Source organism: Balaenoptera musculus, chromosome 2 (assembly GCF_009873245.2).
Source record: "Balaenoptera musculus isolate JJ_BM4_2016_0621 chromosome 2, mBalMus1.pri.v3, whole genome shotgun sequence".
Classification (NCBI taxonomy): Eukaryota; Metazoa; Chordata; class Mammalia; order Artiodactyla; family Balaenopteridae; genus Balaenoptera; species Balaenoptera musculus.
This window is the reverse complement of record NC_045786.1, coordinates 105,260,008-105,278,240: the sequence shown is the minus strand read 5'-3', so window position 1 is coordinate 105,278,240 and position 18,233 is coordinate 105,260,008. Positions and strand designations below refer to the sequence as shown.

Below are 18,233 nucleotides of genomic sequence, written 5' to 3'. Positions count from 1 at the left end.
AGAGGAAAACATAGGCAGAACACTCTATGACATAAATCACAGCAAGATCCTTTTTGACCCACCTCCTAGAGAAATGGAAATAAAAACAAAAATAAACAAATGGGACCTAATGCAACTTAAAAGCTTTTGCACAGCAAAGGAAACCATAAACAAGATGAAAAGACAACCCTCAGAATGGGAGAAAATATTTGCAAATGAAGCAACTGACAAAGGATTAATCTCCAAAATTAACAAGCAGCTCATGCAGCTCAATATCAAAAAAACAAACAACCCAATCCAAAAATGGGCGGAAGACCTAAATAGACTTTTCTCCAAAGAAGATATACAGATTGCCAACAAACACATGAAAGAATGCTCAACAGCATTAATCATTAGAGAAATGCAAATCCAAACTACAATGAGGTATCATCTCACACCGGTCAGAATGGCCATCATCAAAAACTCTACAAACAATAAATGCTGGAGAGGGTGTGGAGAAAAGGGAACCCTCTTGCACTGTTGGTGGGAATGTAAATTGATACAGCCACTATGGAGAACAGTATGGAGGTTCCTTAAAAAACTGAAAATAGAACTACCATACGACCCAGCAATCCCACTACTGGGCATATACCCTGAGAAAACCATAATTCAAAAAGAGTCATGTACCACAATGTTCATTGCAGCACTATTTACAATAGCCAGGACATGGAAGCAACCTAAGTGTCCATCGACAGATGAATGGATAAAGAAGATGTGGCCCATATATACAATGGAATATTACTCAGCCATAAAAAGAAACGAATTTGAGTTACTTGTAGTGAGGTGGATGGACCTAGAGTCTGTCATACAGAGTGAAGTAAGTCAGAAAGAGAAAAACAAATACCGTATGCTAACACGTATATATATATGGAATCTAAAAAAAAAAAAAAAGGACATGAAGAACCTAGGGGCAAGATGGGAATAAAGATGCAGACCTACTAGAGAATGGACTTGAGGACACGGGGAGGGGGAAGGGTAAGCTGGGAGAAAGCAAGAGAGTGGTAGTGTATATATGGACATATATACACTACCAAATGTAAAATAGATAGCTAGTGGGAAGCAGTCACATAGCACAGGGAGATCAGCTCGGTACTTTGTGACCAGCTAGAAGGGTGGGATAGGGAGGGTGGGAGGGAGGGAGACACAAGAGGGAAGAGATATGGGGATATATGTATATGTATAACTGATTCACTTTGTTATAAAGCAGAAACTAACACACCATTGTAAAGCAATTATACTCCAATAAAGATGTTAAAAAAAATAAAGTGCCTAAATATATTAATAAACATTTATTGAGCAACTGTTCAAAAAAAAAAAGAAAGAAAAAGAAAAAAAGAAAATCAAAGACAGTAATTTACAATTCTTATTATGATTAACAGTACTACCATATCCTCAAATATAGTCCTAGATAAAATATTACACATATTTAGATGTACTTGATCATTATTTATCTTTCCTATACTTTTACAACTGAAGCTAAGGTCTAACTGTCTTCTATTACAAGTTATTCATTAGATCGTAAATCTAAACCATATATTTAATGTCATTTACATTGCATTGTCATAACACAATACAACCCCTTTTTCCTAAAGGGAAAAGTTTAATTTATGAACACTGAATCATAATTTTGAATCATAGTTAGAATGCTGCTTATCCTAAAACATTTATTCTTCTATTGCTTTAATATTTATATTTAATGGGTTTATCAGCAATTCTTAAAATAAATTGGATAGTGACAATATAAGCAGTAAATAAAAATACATTGAACAGGCTATGGTTTTTATAATAAAAAGAAAATAAGTAGTGTTTATTGTATACTATTTTTCATTATTATGGTTGCAAAGGAGATTCAATTAAAGCAGGGCATCCTGACTGTCTAAATTCCAGTTAGAATAAACAGCAGGTTTATTCTATTCTATTCTATTCTTTTCTTTTCTTCTATTCTATTACATCTGTTTAGGTCTGAACAAAAGGACAAATCAGGATCTTAATACAATTGAATCAGGTTAGTATGGTGGTAAAAACTACAGGTATCAAGGTCCTATACCAATGCAGCTACTCAAAATATGTGAAAAATTGTAATTATTTTGTTCCAATCTGAGAAAAATTTCTAAAAGAGGACAAACACTATAAATTTCCCCTTTGGCATCTGCCTTTGCAGAGAAAATATCAATGAGAAAGAAAAAAATAAATCATGGGTGAATTCTACTTCATTTCATCAATTATGTATATACCAGAATTTCATGCGGAAATGTTAAAATTGACCTGAGCAAAACATCAAAATACAGCTCCATCCATGATTTTATGAAATACTGGTAATCCAGTTTCCCACTAGGCATTTCTTAATTTGACTTAGTGTTGTCCTCTATCCACACTGTAAAAAACATAAAGCCTTTTAAAGGATCTAGGCTTTTTAAAGCATCTTGTGTTTTCTGCGGGCATCCATGAAACAGTGACAGGCCCCAGACTCTTCATAGATCCTGAAACTACTCACCTACCTAAGAGAATCTTGATATCATTGGCATAATCTCTACGTACTGTGCCTTTCCTCCCATGGAAGGAAGCTGAGAGAGGGCATGAGTCAAGTAACATGATAAACAGCTGAGAAGTTTGTCCATTGTCAAAAATAACTTTGCAGTTGAATATATACCAGTTTGGCTCCATTCAAAAAGCAAATAAATCTCCTGATGAGCAATTATCGGCTGCTTCCTAAGTACCTGGCACTATTTTAAGGTTCTGGGAACACACAGAAGAAAACACCTTGAAAATTTACAGTCAATCTAAATATTGGTTTTGTTAAAAAAAAAATTGCAACTCAGCTGATTCAATTTGCTCCAAGCTGAAACTTGAAACATAAAGCAGTTTAGTACCTTGAATCTACAAAGCAAGTGGAATACTCTTTGATGTTAAGGCAACTCAGCACTGTGTATTGAAAGCAGTGTATTGTATAAAACTAAAGCTCATACTTAACGTTTGGGACGCTTTAGTTTCCTACCCAGTATATGGAACAATGAGGGCCTCATTAATACTGAATTCTTCAATTTAAATGTTTAAAATTTTAATATTCTTGGCTTTGTATTACTTCCCTTAGAGAAAATATATTTAGCTGAGTTACAGACCTCACTCGTGATATCATCTAATAACCTCAATGAGACCAATATCATTAATGTTCTAGCAAACGTTGAGGTTTAGAAGATAGAAATATAGTCACCAACATTAGGTCTGCAATGTGCAAATACTAGGGAAAAAATGTCCACAACCTCTAGCTTTTCTGTGTTGGTGAGAAGAAAAGTAATCTTCCTTTTATAGATGCAAGGAGAATATTGTTGTTGTATATTCTTATTACATGTCTCTTCCACCTGTGATTATTTTACTAGTTCTTCTCAATGTGGCTATTCTAATATTTTATCTTGCTTTAACTCTTTTTCCTATTTACTCCAGGACTAAAATTCTAGCCCTAATCCAATCATTGGTCTTGTCAAAGTATGCCTTTTCTTTGCAACCCATCACTCGTTCTACTTTTAACAATAAATGCAAAAAACTTAACACATGGTAGGCACTACTGTAGGTGTCAGGGACACAGTTAAGAACAAGGGTCCTGTTTATGAGGAGTTTACATTCTATTGGGTGTTGTATAAATAAAGAAGTAGATAAATATCAGTTTATGATAAGTATTATATTGAAAATTAAATAGCCTAGGTATACAGGATTTTACTTGAAATGGATTGACAGGTAGAGAAATTAGCATGTACTGTGGTCATAACAGTAAGGATACAGCCAAGCAAAGATCAAGGTAAAGGACATTACAGGTTAAAGATATAGACGGTTCAAAGGATTTAAGGTAGAAACCTTCACAGAATTAGAAAAAGAATAAAAAAATCTCAGTGACTCTGTGTGCAGCAATATAGTAGGTAAAATAAAGAATGCACAGAGGTTGGAAAGGAGCCAATTATTTCTTATGTTTACCATTATTACTATTTTTGTACAGAAGTGTGATTTATGTTTTTTAAATGTGTGTCTGTTATGCTGAGAATAGACTGTAAGGAGGTGGACAAGAGTGGAATCAGGACATCAACTGGGAAACTATTGCTTTGTTTTATGCAAGAGATAAACATAGTTTTGATATGTTGGCAGTGGTAGGATAGAACTAGACAGAGGATGGAGTTAGGATAGTAAAGGAAATAAGGATAATGCCCATATTTTTGGTTGAATTGCACTGTAAAACCATTTACTAATTGATAGAGACATACATTTGGGAGAAGAGTAGACAGAAACAAAGAGTTCTCTTTAGAACATGCTGAAGTTGAGGTAAATAATGTGACCTAGTTATAGTTGGGTACACGCATCTGTAATTCCAGAAAGAAATTAGAGCCAAAGACAGAGATTTGTGAAGCTCTCTCTTGTTCTTGCTTTTGCTTTCTCTCGCTCTTCTTTATTCTCCATCTGTAGATGCATCACTATGCCAATTTCCACTTTTAGCTTTGAAGCAAATCGATCTTTTCAATGATCATATTCTCTTCCTTGCCAACACTGTCTTAATCACAATAGTTTTGTAATTAGTTTTGGTATCTGACAGTGTAAGTCCTCCAGCTTTTGCCCTTTTCAAATCCACCTTTGCTGTTTTGCTCCTTTGCAATTTCATACCAATTTTAGAATTAGCTTGTCAATTTCTATAAATTTACCATACAGGTTTTTCACATGTTTTGTTATAGTAATTCCTAGGTACCTGACATATTTGATATTGTTTTAAATGATAGAGTTTATCAATAAATACATTAAAAGAAACTGTATTTATTTAAACCACCACTTTAGTTGCTAAGTCTATTACTAAAAGATGTTTAAATAAAGCTTGTTAAAAAGCAAGCAAAAAAACCCAAAACTAACACCCTAAAGCATGTAGCAAGGGTATTCAGACAGTGACATTATTTTAATATGTTTCCCCTCCCTTTCACTAAGCAGAACACACTTGGGGCTTAATTTGTGCGGTGCCAGAAGCTGGATATTCATCTACTTCAACTGAAACTTTTAAAAAATGCAGTCTCATTACAGACAATTTGGAAAATCCAAGGAAGTTAGATAACAATTCTTATAATCTCATCAAAGACAGTAACATTTAACTCTATTTCTTTCTAATGTTATTTTTTTCTACTTATCTCATTTTCCTTCTGATGTACTTCTATCACTACTAAAGTAAAATATTTTTGATCTTAATGTATGAATATTCTAATTTCACTATTACACTTAAGAGTAAATACTTGAAAAAAATCAATCTAGGAACTTATATAACTCACTAGGAAATGAAACAAAAATATAATACAAACGTTCCTCAGTATTATAGACTTCCCTGAATTATCTGATTTCAATGCACAGTTGTAATGTGTATGTATGACACTTTATCCAAAACATCCTAAAACCCTCTTATTTCTTCATATCCTTTTCATTACCCATGACTATGTAAAGGCATTCATTTTCATGTTAAGTAGGTATAACATATTACGTAGAGAAGAGCCAAGATAAACATTAAACTTTTTGGACGTCAGCAAGTGTCAAATCAGAAACCAAACAAAATTTAGAGCCTAGAAGTATGCGGAATTAGTTGGTCAATTGGAAAGAGTGTCCTCCAGGGAAAAGAAAAGTTTGGCAGTGTCATTTCAAACTTTTACCTACATTCCGACCACCCTGCCACTGGCTGGTTGCCTTGATGCCTGTCATCTGGTTTTGATCTCTTCTCAACTAGTGTACAGAGTAGATCAGATTCAGGCAACATTCCATCTGGAATCCGTTGGGTCAGTGTATTCAACATGGAGACTGAATGGTAAAGCCTTGGCGATAATACTGACACAATATGAGAAGTTTTACATCTTTGATTGGATTTCAGCCATCCCAGCCACAACCTCCACCACTGTGTTATAAATTTTGGATGCAGCTATCTAACAGAAGGCTAACTGAGATTATGAAGAGACAACTGTTTGGCTCATTATAAAGTCAGATGTGTTCTTTGGCATTTGACTGGACAGCAGAGACTTTGACATTAACACATGGCTCATTAGGAATGAATTTGAGCTTGGCCTTTTGCTGCACTTAAAACAAAATATCTAATATAGAGAAGCAACTCCTTGAAAATGCCGATACAATCTCTTAAACATACATAGCTGTAATGTAAAATGAAGGCACCATTCCTCTAGGCATTTGCCATTAAGAGCATAGTGCGTGTCTTAAAACTGTGAAGCAAACAATGAAACAGCACAGGATCATGTTCCTTTTATCTTTCTTGTTCCTAGTGACAAATACAATGACTTTTCCTGTTCCTCCTAACTGTTTGTCATGTTCTAGAACAGGCTGTCTTGTAGTTTCACAATGGGGTCATGTTTACAGCATTACATTGTAGTTAATGGTCAGTTACCACTTTTATGATAAATTTGATTTTGCAACTCAGTTGATTCAATTTGCACCAAGCTGAAACTTGAAACATAAAACAGTTTACTACCTTGAATCTACAAAGCAGAATACTCTTTGATGTTAAGGCAGCTTAGCACTGTGTATTGAAAGCAGTATGTGTACTATTAGCACAAATTGTTGTTTTTAACTTACAGTGTTTATCGGCTTTGCATTTCTACCAAACTTCATCATTTCTGTTGCTTCAAGTACTTTCAACAATAAAATGCAAAGTGCTTCATTCTAAAATACTTTAAATATTATTTTCATTTAATTTTGAACTAGTCTATGTTATAATCTGTTTTGCTGCTCTGAGAATTTAAAATTGTAAAGAAATAAATGCTGCTTTCATAATTTATGTATAACAAAACATGTACCAAGTCAATTGAGAAAAGTGTGTCTGTCAGTCCTGTCAGTTATGTTGAAAATTACAAATTCCTTATACTTTGATATGTTTGTAGAAGCAAATATGATGCTCAAGGAAAGAGCACATCTATCACATATTTCATGGACAACGTGACATGACTAAAAGCTTCAGAACTTGAGTAATGCTGAAATGTACAAAATGGGTTCACGTATTTTTATACCTTCAAGATTTTAAATGATAAAAAGATAGTACAAAGAGTCCACAAAACAAACAAAAGAACAAATAAAATTAGTCTCTCTAAGCAAAGGAGTTTAGTTTGAGACTGAACCAATATCCACAACACACTCTTCTGCTGCTTATTACTGGTAGGGCCTTGACCAAGGCATATTTCATACTGCAAATGATGGGAATATTCTGCTAGGTGGAGTAAGAGTATGGCAAAACTGTCCTAAAGGGTCTCTCTGTCTTGTGTTTAACTGAAATATATCCTAACCAGAATTAATCTATATTCTGTTTTATTCCTGTATGTCTCCATGGTTCCCCACAGGAGGCACTTAAATAGGTATTTTAAAATGACTAAGTAATCTTTTAAATTATTTTATCTTTGTACAAGTTTTCTAAAAGAAAAATATGCATGGGTGAACCCAACTAAATAAGATCCCAGAATATGAAATGAAAATAACTACATAGTTAATAGCACTGAATAAGAATCAGGATAAGTACTTTCTAGATATGACCAATGATAAACTATTTAAGTTGTGTCTCATTTTTTAATCTGTAAAATAGAAAGAATGACATTTGCCTTCCCAAATTCCAAACTTGTGAAGAACAAAATAGAAAACCTATGATAATACTTTACAAAAATTATATAAGGCTTGGGAAAATGGCATGCATTTAGAAGACCCAACTTTGAAAATAAAATCTTGAAAAGATTTATGAAATTTCCTGTCTAAATTCCCAATAAAAAGTGTGCCTCTTGCAAATATGATTTATATTTTAAGAATAAGGAAAGATATCTTAATTAAATTGGTAGAAATTAAAAAACTTCCCCATGCTTATTATTTTAAAGGATCATCATCACTCAATAATTCTGAGAAGTCTGAGGTGGACTTCTTTCCTGAGCTGGAGATCATAGAGCCCCTGACCTCAGACACATGCTGAGGTACAAAAGAGTTCGGAATTCTCTGAAGAATTATTCATTTGGTGTGATTTCTGGGTTCTTCTGACCAACCTAGATCACTTCTCATTGAATAAGTAAGTCTTTTACAAAGGAACCATTCTGACTTAACCCTGTTTTGTATAGATGGACAATATGTCTATGTTGCTTGTTCTACATGAAGAGTACAGAGAGAATCAACAGCTTGAAAATGTGCCTGGCCCAAGTATTTTAAATAGATTCACTTGGATTTGGAAAGCATAGAGTAATGCCAGTAAAGAGTAAACACGAGAACAAGAGAGAGATAGAGAATGTACAACTGAAGACGGGGTTTATAACTGTGACCAATAAACTGGGTAAAAGATTATGAACTATCATAGACAAATATAAGGATATATGTGTTAAAAAAAATAATATTCTGCTGCTACTTGGCAAATGTTCATTCAGTTCTCAGTGTGGAAGCAGGAGGAAGACAAAGTAAAATGTCTCATTTGTAATGATTCCAGAGTTGAAGGAAATATGGATTTGAGGACTGACACTTAAGAAACTGCTATTCTATCAAGTACAGCAGATAACTACATTCTATTCAAAATGTCTTTTATTAATGATTTTAGAGACTCTGCCACATGCACACATATTTTTGTTCATTAAATTTTTTCCAGTTATCATTCACTTAAAAATTAAAAGGTAACTCTGTATTTTATGTATAAATAATGCATATGTCACTTGTGTAGCAGTAAGAAAAATGGAGTCCTCAACTAAAGCAGTCTTTTCACATTTCCTAAAGAGACTGTCTAAATTTTCTGCAGTATAACATTTGAATTCACTACTACATCTAGAGTGATTTAAAAACAGCTCCAAATTCACTTAACTCCTTACCTAGCCCTCTCCCTGATCTTTAGCTCCCAAAATGCACATAAACATCTTCTAATAAGTTTCAGAAAAAAATTCCTGTTTATCCCAGAGTTCCCCAAGGTGTAAAAGTAAGCTAAGTGACTCTAAAAATGATCTGGGATTATATGTCCATATGAATCTTGGGAACAGTAAAATTTTTCAATATCATTATTATTATATAACAGTTTATTGTCCCTAAGTTTGCACTATATGCATTCTCTTACTCATCACTAGTTCTACCCATCAGTATCCCGAAGTCTGAGATTAAGAGAACAAAGAGAGAGACTTGAAAAATAATCCTTCAGAGTTACGTCACATGGATGACCACTGCTAGAAATGAAAGGGCGGAGATGATTCTCAGCACACAGGATATTTTTCGTTTTAAGCTCTGTGGCCTGATTTCTACTTGACTACCATATACATTTTTATTTGTGAAGCCTTTATAAGTATATAGTAGAAGAACGTGTGCTCAGTTTTACACTGTCATGTACATTTGCCTTATTCTTTTTTACTTGTTCTTGACAGCGCTTCCTATCTTTTGGAATTAAATTTGAGGAGAATCTATATCACCATCATTTCACTAACAAGGGACACTTTAAATAGACATTGGTTACTGGTGAAATTGTAAGCACTGACCTCTGAACGTCCTAAAGGAAAAAGCTCTCATCCATTGCCAGGAAAGGTCTCTCAGGGATATTCCTACTTGTACTTGGCTGGATTTCGGAGCCTGAGAATCTTTGTGCACTACAGAGAAGGTTATTCCTCCTGGTATAATCAGCCTATCAAACAGTCATTTATCCTGAACAATACTGTGCTGCTGCCTACATTTAGTCTCATAGTGAAAATGAAGTCATTTCTCATGAAATCCCTTAATAGATATCTCTACAACTCATTATTTTTTATTGTAAATAAGGTGCTAGACAGTAATAAACATGATAAAATGTAAAATGCATTAATGTTTTTGTTAAATCTCAAGTTGGTGGTGTACTTTAAACCATATTTTTCAGAAAAGGTTTCTTATATTTAAACATATAGGGCCCAAAACTATCTTATTCAACAATTTTAGTTTCATGGATATATAAAATAATTGACAAAGAAAGGAGTAAGGAAATGAGGATTTTAAGCATCAAGTACACTGACTGCAATGACAATACCTTACCATAAGGAGAGCTGAAGAGAAAGAATCATTTCCCTACAGGATAAGTTCCAGTTTAGTGAGGGATCAGACCTGATATTTAAACACAGTACTTGAGAAACCCATTCACAAGAGGAAAATCAAGTGTAAATAAAAAGAGTTTTAGCATTTGAATATCAACACAGATTTGGATAAATTTCAATGTCTTTATTTCAGAATTTTTGTTTGTACTATGCAAAGGATCAAGCAACTCCCTTCCTCATATAGCCAAATGATTGAGCTCATTCACAAGGCTGCGTATATTAAATGGTCTAAGGTATTTGAAAGATACTTTTATTCTTTGATCAGATTTGGATAAAACTGCAGAATAGGTAAGATTTTTTAAATTGCTGTTTTTTATTTTATAATCATAAACTTAACTCTTCAATCTAGCTAGACTTGGAGGGGGATAAAGAAAATATGGAACCCAAGGAACAGTAGCAAGAGCACAAAAGTTATAGGATAATGAGAGCAGATGGAGGTGGAGGGATATTCTCCTGAACTACAAAAGAAATGGTCTGGTGATTGAGATAAAACCTAAGTCAAATTTATTACAGTTGTTCACAGTGGGCAATGGTGATCTTGCTGGTCTTGCCATTCCTGGACCCAAAGTGCTCCATGGCTTCTAAATCATTTATACACTCTTTTACCTTGACAGAGACCAACTCCTCAGTCTTGGCAATGCAAATAAAAAGCAGGAACTGTTTGTGCTGGGCCCAGAATTTGCCATGGACAAGATACCAGGACCCGTGTGCTTCAAGATGAAGCGCTCATCATCAAACTTTTCCCCATAGATGGACTTGCCGCCAGTGCCATTAAGGCATAGGAAGTCTCCACCAGGGCACACAGACCCCAGAATAAGTCTGTAAAAGCAGGAATCCTGATAACCTTTCTTCCCAGTGCTAAGAGCACAAAAGCTTTCTGCTGTCTTTGGAACTTTGTCTTCAAAAAGCTCAAAGGAGACACTGTCCAGGGACTCATTGTTGATGGCGATGTAGAAAAACTACGGTGAGGTTGACTAAGGCTGGTATGTCTCCCGGTGGCAGCAACACCATCAGCAAAACCCAGAATAGGTAAAATTTTAATTGAACTCTCTATTCAACTTTTCCTTCTCATGTGTTCTGTCACATCTCCCAGAACAGCACTCCTCATGCATCTTTAGGCCTTAATATTCTCTTCCCCTCTAACCTTAAAAAGGAAAGCTGATAAACATATTTTGATCAGATTTCAGTATCTCAATATTTTAATCCTCAAGCTATTTCCTCATTTACTTATCCTGAATGCTATGGGAGAAACTGACATGTTCTGCTGTGTTCTCCACTTCTTGCACATACATTCCAGCCTCTGTTACAGGTATGTGTAGCCACATGACTGATTACTATCAAGAAATGGTAGTGGAAGTGTTGTGTGTCACTTTCAGGCCATAGACCATAAAACCATTTGGTGTCCTCTTTGTTATTTTTCCTCTGCCAGGTTAGGGTAGCAATGCTTACGTTGACCATGGAGAATATACATCGAGGAAGGTAAAGACTGCAATAGCCTGCCTCTCTGAATGACCATGTAGAGAATGACCCTTCTGTTGATCTCAAATACCTATCTTTGGTCAGTTACACAGAAAATCATAAAGTTCTGTTCTGTTTTGTTCCTTATCCACTTTCTGTTTCAGTGAGTAGATTATGCCACTTAATACAAATGCTTATAAAGATCATTTACATATGGTGGAATTTCAAACACCCACACTCATAGGTTATAGAAAGAGGAAATTTCGCTTAGCAATTCATCCTACATATCTTTCCATACTGGTGAGAAAAAATTTATTTTACTGTTGTAAAGGCTGCATAATATTTCATTTTGCCATATTTTATTTAACTAGTTTCCCATTGATAGGACATATCATACTCCATTCTGTTATATATTTAAATGTATTCAATGCTTACTGAAAGTCCTTTCATACCATAGTTTTATCATCCCTGATTTATTTTAATTTATATTACATCAGTTGGCAGAATTTTAAAACTTTCAATTTTTGTCAGGAGTGCTTGGATACTGTCGTGTCCAAGCACATTATGTGTTTGAGATTTTCTGTCTTCTTTATATTTGAATGAGAACTTGGTGAGGCCAAAAAAAAATCTTGCTTTATGCTTATTTTCTCTTAAGATTTGTAAGACATTGCTCCTCAGTCATCTTATGCTGAATGTTTTAGTGCAGAGTACTGAGACAAACTAGATTTTTTCCTATATTTTTTGTAATGTGTCTTCACCTGAATACCCATAAAACTTTATCTTGGTGATAACTGAAAGCAGAGGCCTCCCTGCCCACCCCAAATTTCCATAGAATACATTAGTTTACTCTACTACTTCAATACTATATAAGGATATAGTAAATATTTACAGCCCTCTATCAATTCCTCTTTCATCAGTATGCCATTTGATCTGGGAGATTCAAATTTTAATCTAATGACTATAACTACTCTTTTGTAGTGTTAATAATTTTCAGGAGCTTCACTTATGTCTTAAGTTGTATCACCTTTGCCTAACGTCTTTATATATTACCATCTCTTGGGTTTCATTCATTCATTCGTTATCTACTGCAAATTAACAGGATTTTTCAAAAGTGACATTTCTTTCCTTAACTCAGTTTTAAGGTGTATCTTTTCTAGTCCTTATTGCTTTTAATTTGTTTCACTTATTTTATATCTTTATTTAAAATTTAGGTATCCTTCACGAAAGTGAAAACATTTATTACTTCCTAATATATTCTCTCTTCTCGGTTCTCAAATATTTTTCATTGCCTTTATTTTCTTAAGAGTCATATTCTCTGTTTTATGATAGGGAGTAGTATTTATCTGATTGTTTTACTATATAAAAGTTCCATGTGTCTTATTTTTACCATTTACCTAACTTTTATTCATTATATTTCTCTTGTCTACTAACCTATCAATGGATGCACTTCATGCTGTGCTGTCTTTATTATTAATAATATTTAGATAAGCAAAGTCTGTCAAGAGAAACAATTTGCCTAAGGATAATGTGATAAAGGAAACTGGGAAATAAACTGGAGGCAATAAGGAACATACTTCCAAAATATGGAACTGGAGGACAGATGTAACTAAAGAATGTTCCAAACAGACAGGTCATCTTTGTTTTCTGCAGCACAGATCCTTAACTCATAGCAATGGTCTGAAGTTAACGTGGGATTTGAAAAAGATACGGTGTAGTACTCTAAATGTGCGGAACTCTTTCTTTTCAAATAAATTTACATTTCACAAGGTCCAAGGCCCTCATACCAGTCCTCATATAAACTTCCTGCCAAATTTATCCCACCAGCTCTGCTGACATGCCCAGTCTAAATCATTCAGGAAGCATATCTTGATTTTCAATCAGGTTTCTCAGGAGACAAGAAGAGTAAAATGCAATTGTTGTAAAGAATATAAAAACTTAATATGTTTTGGGAAATAACAGAAGGAAAAACATTTCAATAAGAATTTTGGACATGCAAACATTTTCCAAGTTGAAAGTGAAATCAAGAAGAGCACTCAGTAAGACAGACCAGAAACACTGAGTCATTAAAGAGCTTTTTATATCTCAGAAACATTTTTGACGATCACAAGATATAAAAGAGGGAAGGGTGTGTGATTCATGGGAGTAAGTTAGGAGAGAGATTTTGTAGGGTCTCTTGATTAAGCTAAAGAATTTATGCTATCTTTTATGGCACAGAAAATCATATAAGTTAAACCTGGTTGGTATACACACCTCTAGTTTTTTGTTGTTGTTGTTTTCTTTTAAGAAGAAATCTGGCCATACAGTACATGGTAAGCCAGTTTGGAGAGAGATTATTGGTAAAGAGACCTGATAATTCTCTTGGATTAGTTCAAGTAAAGGCTAATCCGTGATGATTTAAACAGTGGCAGTGTAGTACAGGGGGGAATCTATATTCAAGAGCAAGTTCATTAATAGATTTGAGAAAACAACTATAAAAATGTCAATGAAGTTGGACTATGATAAGAAAAAAGGAGACGAGAATAAGTGATAATGGAGCTTGTTGACAAGAGAATTTACTTTTATTACATTATATCTTGGAAGGGTAAATCATGAATTCAATAAAGGTTTGAATTAAAGTAATTCTAAATGGGAATTCTATATGGAAATATTTGTGTGAACTTTCAATAATGTCATCCTGAAATTCAGTAGAGTTTAGAGAAAGAGATACTGATTCAAGAGTGCCCAGCTTTGAAATAAAAAATAAAATTATTAGAGTTAATAATATGCCATTAAAGATATGTTGAGTAAGAGTTTAAGTAAAAATAAAAAGTAATCAAATTAAAAATGGCTAGGAAGCCCATCACTAAATGTGTGGGTAGACGAGGATGACCTGCAAAGGCAGGGACTATCAGAAATGTAGTAGGAGAATCAGCCGCTACCAGAAGAAATGAATTGCAGAAGCCAAGGGAGAACATGTTGTAAAACTCAGGGTATGGACAATACCGTCAAAAACTGTAGAGAGGTAAGATATGCTAAACATTTTATATAAATCAATAAGTATAATTTTATAAAAAGCTAAAAACCATAAGTTAATATTGAATATAATTTAAAAGGGACTGGGTAAAATTGTTTGTGTAATGGCCAGACACTAGTGTCTTAAGAAATGTGTGCCACTGAGTAATATGAGAAGGTTGAGAAAATAAGTACAAACATTATTTCAAGATGATGTTGTGGTAAAGGAAGGATGCACTTTGTAAGGAAATGGATTTTGATAGGCTTTTTCTTGGTTGATTGGTTGTTTTCATTATGAAAGAATGCTTATACACAAGAACTGGGACAAAGACAGAGGGAAGACAGAGAACAAGGATCAAAGAGAAAAGGAAGGAAGGAGAGCAACAGGGGGAAAGGAGAGAGAGAGGGATGGAGGGAGGAGAGGGAGAGAGAGAGGGGGGATGAGAATGAGTGAATGAATATTAATGAATAATGGAATAATGTAAGTAGTTAGGGGTGTAAATTTCCTGAAAAAGATTTGTAGGAGGCAGAAGGAAAGAATAGATATAAGCTTTGAAAAATGAGAGATAGTATAGTCTCTATGACAGAATGAAAAAGTAGAATAGGTATGATTAGGAAGTAAAGGGGATAGAAGTGTGTTTTTCTTTCTTCTGACATTATTTGTAATCTCTAAAATATGAGGTATGAATATTGCCTTTACAGGAGGGAGGCAGTGTTTCTGTAGACTTAAAAATGGTGTCAACGGGTTTTACAAAGAACCTATGGCACTACAAAGATCTTTATGACTGTGCTTAGAACCCAGGTATGTCTGGAAAGTATGGATTTATGGCTTCAGTTTCAAGGTTGTGCACTTTTCTCTAGCAATGTCAGCAATGTCAAGCAACGTTAAAATATTCAGTATTAAAGGTGAAAATGGATGACTTGTTTTATTCAATGCTTAGACTAGTCAGAGTTTAAGGATAAACATGAAGTTGAGACTGTTGGTAGTCTTGGGGGAAAAAAAGTCTGGAACCTAGGTTTAGAAGGTTATTCTAAACCTAGGTTATAAAGTCTGGAACCTAGGTTTAGAAGGTTCTTACTCTGAGAGCCCTTATTTCACTTGAAGATCACAGTGTATAAATTCTTGCATCAATCTGTTTTTCCATACTGAAACATCTTAGTCTTTGTGTCTATCCTTTAATAATCCCTGCATTCACACAGGGAGTAGTACCCACCTTTCCATCCATGCCTAAATGTTTTACCTCTGTGTTTTCTCCACACCTAGCTCCCTCATTTTTCATTCTCACAAACCTTTTTAACCTCTTGCTCTCCAATGACTTTTTGTCTGCAGTTTCAGATTTTCATATTTTCTTTCTCTTTACCTTCCAATTACCATATGCTTCACCGTTTCTTTTCAGTCAAGTTTTCAGTTTATAGACATTGTTTCCATTTCTTGATCACACATGTATTCTCTCTTAATTTAGTCTTGCTTCTGACATAACCACATTTCAGAAATAAAAATAAATTATCAAAAGATTCCCACATCCTGGACTTTCCTGGTGGCACAGTGGTTAAGACTCTGCCTGCCAATGCAGGGGACACAGTTTCGATCCCTGGTCCAGGAAGATCACACATGCCGTGGAACAACTAAGCCTGTGCACCACAACTACTGAGCCTGTGCTCTAGAGCCCGTGAGCCACAACTACTGAGCCTGCGCTCTAGAGACCACGAGCCACAACTAGTGAGCCTGCATGCCGCAACTACTGAGCCTGCGCTCTAGAGCCTGCGAGCCACAACTACTGAGCCTGCGCTCTAGAGCCTGCGTGCCACAACTACTGAAGCCCGCACGCCTACAGCCTGTGCGCCACAACAAGAGAAGCCACTGCAATGAGAAGCCAGCGCACCGCAACAAAGAGTAGCCCCCGCTCAATGCAACTAGAGAAAGCCCGCGCACAGCAACGAAGACCCAATGCAGCCAAAAAATAAATAAATTAATTAATTAATTAATTTTAAAAAAATAAACAAACAAAAATTTGCTGATGTCCAGCTATATGACAAAAGTGCTGCCATTAAACAACAAGGTATAAAACCATTCCAGAAGAGGCAAGCTTAAGATTCTATGAAATGTACAGAATATTTCTAAGATAAAAAATTAATGAATAATAAATATGAAGTATAACCATTTACAATCTCTTCATCAGAGTGAAATCCAGGAATCAGAAACTAGCTAATTATATACATAATTTTTGTCACTGTATAAATTAAATCACACAACAGAAAGCATAATTTATACATACTTAAGATTTTTAAACATATAGAATGAAAGGAGCTGTTTAAAGCCTCTAAATGCATGGTATCACGTTGTCTCTAAATTTTTTTTAAGTGCCTCTCATTTTGTTCTACATGATTCGCTCTGCAAAAATTGGTGGTTAGGTTTGATTTACTCTACTTTCGCCATAGAGTTGTTGGAATTGGCACACTTCATTATAACTATGCTGTTACATTCATATCATTTAAACCCCCTCACAATCCCAGATTTCGTAACTCAGTAGCACTTACACTTGTATTGCAACATCTTCCATTTGGATGTGCATGTTCTAAAGCCAGTTTTTTAGGGTTTAATCAATTGAATCATATACATTTCAGAAATGAATTTGGATACTACAGCCAAATTTCCACCAAAATATTAAGATGCGCCTTGTCTGTTTTATTAACGCATTATAAGAATTAATTAGTAATAAGTTTCCAATTCCCTTGGCTTGGCTTTCTGTAGTTTATAAGTGATTTCACAGCTTCCACATAATTAATTCTGCTACTATTCTTTGATCTTTAATCAACATTTAACATTCCTCTGTTTATTTCTAATGGTACCCTGCAGCTTTTAAATTTACTTTATTCCTGCTTTATTTTCAAGGCCTAAAAGCAAAGCTTAATTTTCTAGGTGTAACAACAGGAACAAAACACCTGTGCTTCAATTTCAATAGCAAAAATAAAATAAAATAAAATGAGAATTAAATAAATAAAAATAATTGTAGAGAAAATACAAAAACAAAAATAAAAACAAAATACCTTCTGTCAAGTCCTTAGAATCTCATTCACTGCTCTTACTAAGGTTTTCTAATCTTTAACATATATATACTGTAATTTAAATATCGTACATATTTAAGACCTTAAGATAATAAATATATTGATGCGCCTTGAACAAAAAAGCTGTGAGGTCTAAAACATATCCAATAATTTTAGGGATGTTTTTACCTCAAAAGACCCATGAAGCACACAAAATGTACCTACATTCCATGAGTTAGTGCTATGTTGTGACATTGATATTCAATATAACAAATATCACAATAAAACATTTGCTTTTCTGCTGTAATTGATAATTGATTCTACTTAACAAGATCAAACATTCTCTAAGGGAACACACAAAAAATTATATATGAATTGAAAGTTTTTTTAAAAAGTAGGTGATATGATTCTAAGGTAGAAAATGCAGTCTGTTAGAGTTATAAATGTACAATATATTTCAAGTTTAAGCAAAATGTTTTACTAAATGGTTTAAAGAAATAAGTTATAGTGTTCACAAACAACTCATTTGCTACATTAGGTGATGTATTCACTAACTTTCAGGATAATAAAATACAGTGTAAAAATACACTAAACATACATCTGACTGGAGATAATGCTAAAACATAAAGACTTGGATTGAAAGAGTTTGGA

The 18,233-nt window shown here is 34.3% G+C and overlaps 1 pseudogene; it reads right to left on the bottom strand.

The window, feature by feature from the left end:
* Positions 1-10,595: 10,595 nt before the first annotated feature.
* LOC118890743 lies at positions 10,596-11,546 on the bottom strand (annotated as a pseudogene).
* Between the last annotated feature and the right edge of the window lie 6,687 nt (positions 11,547-18,233).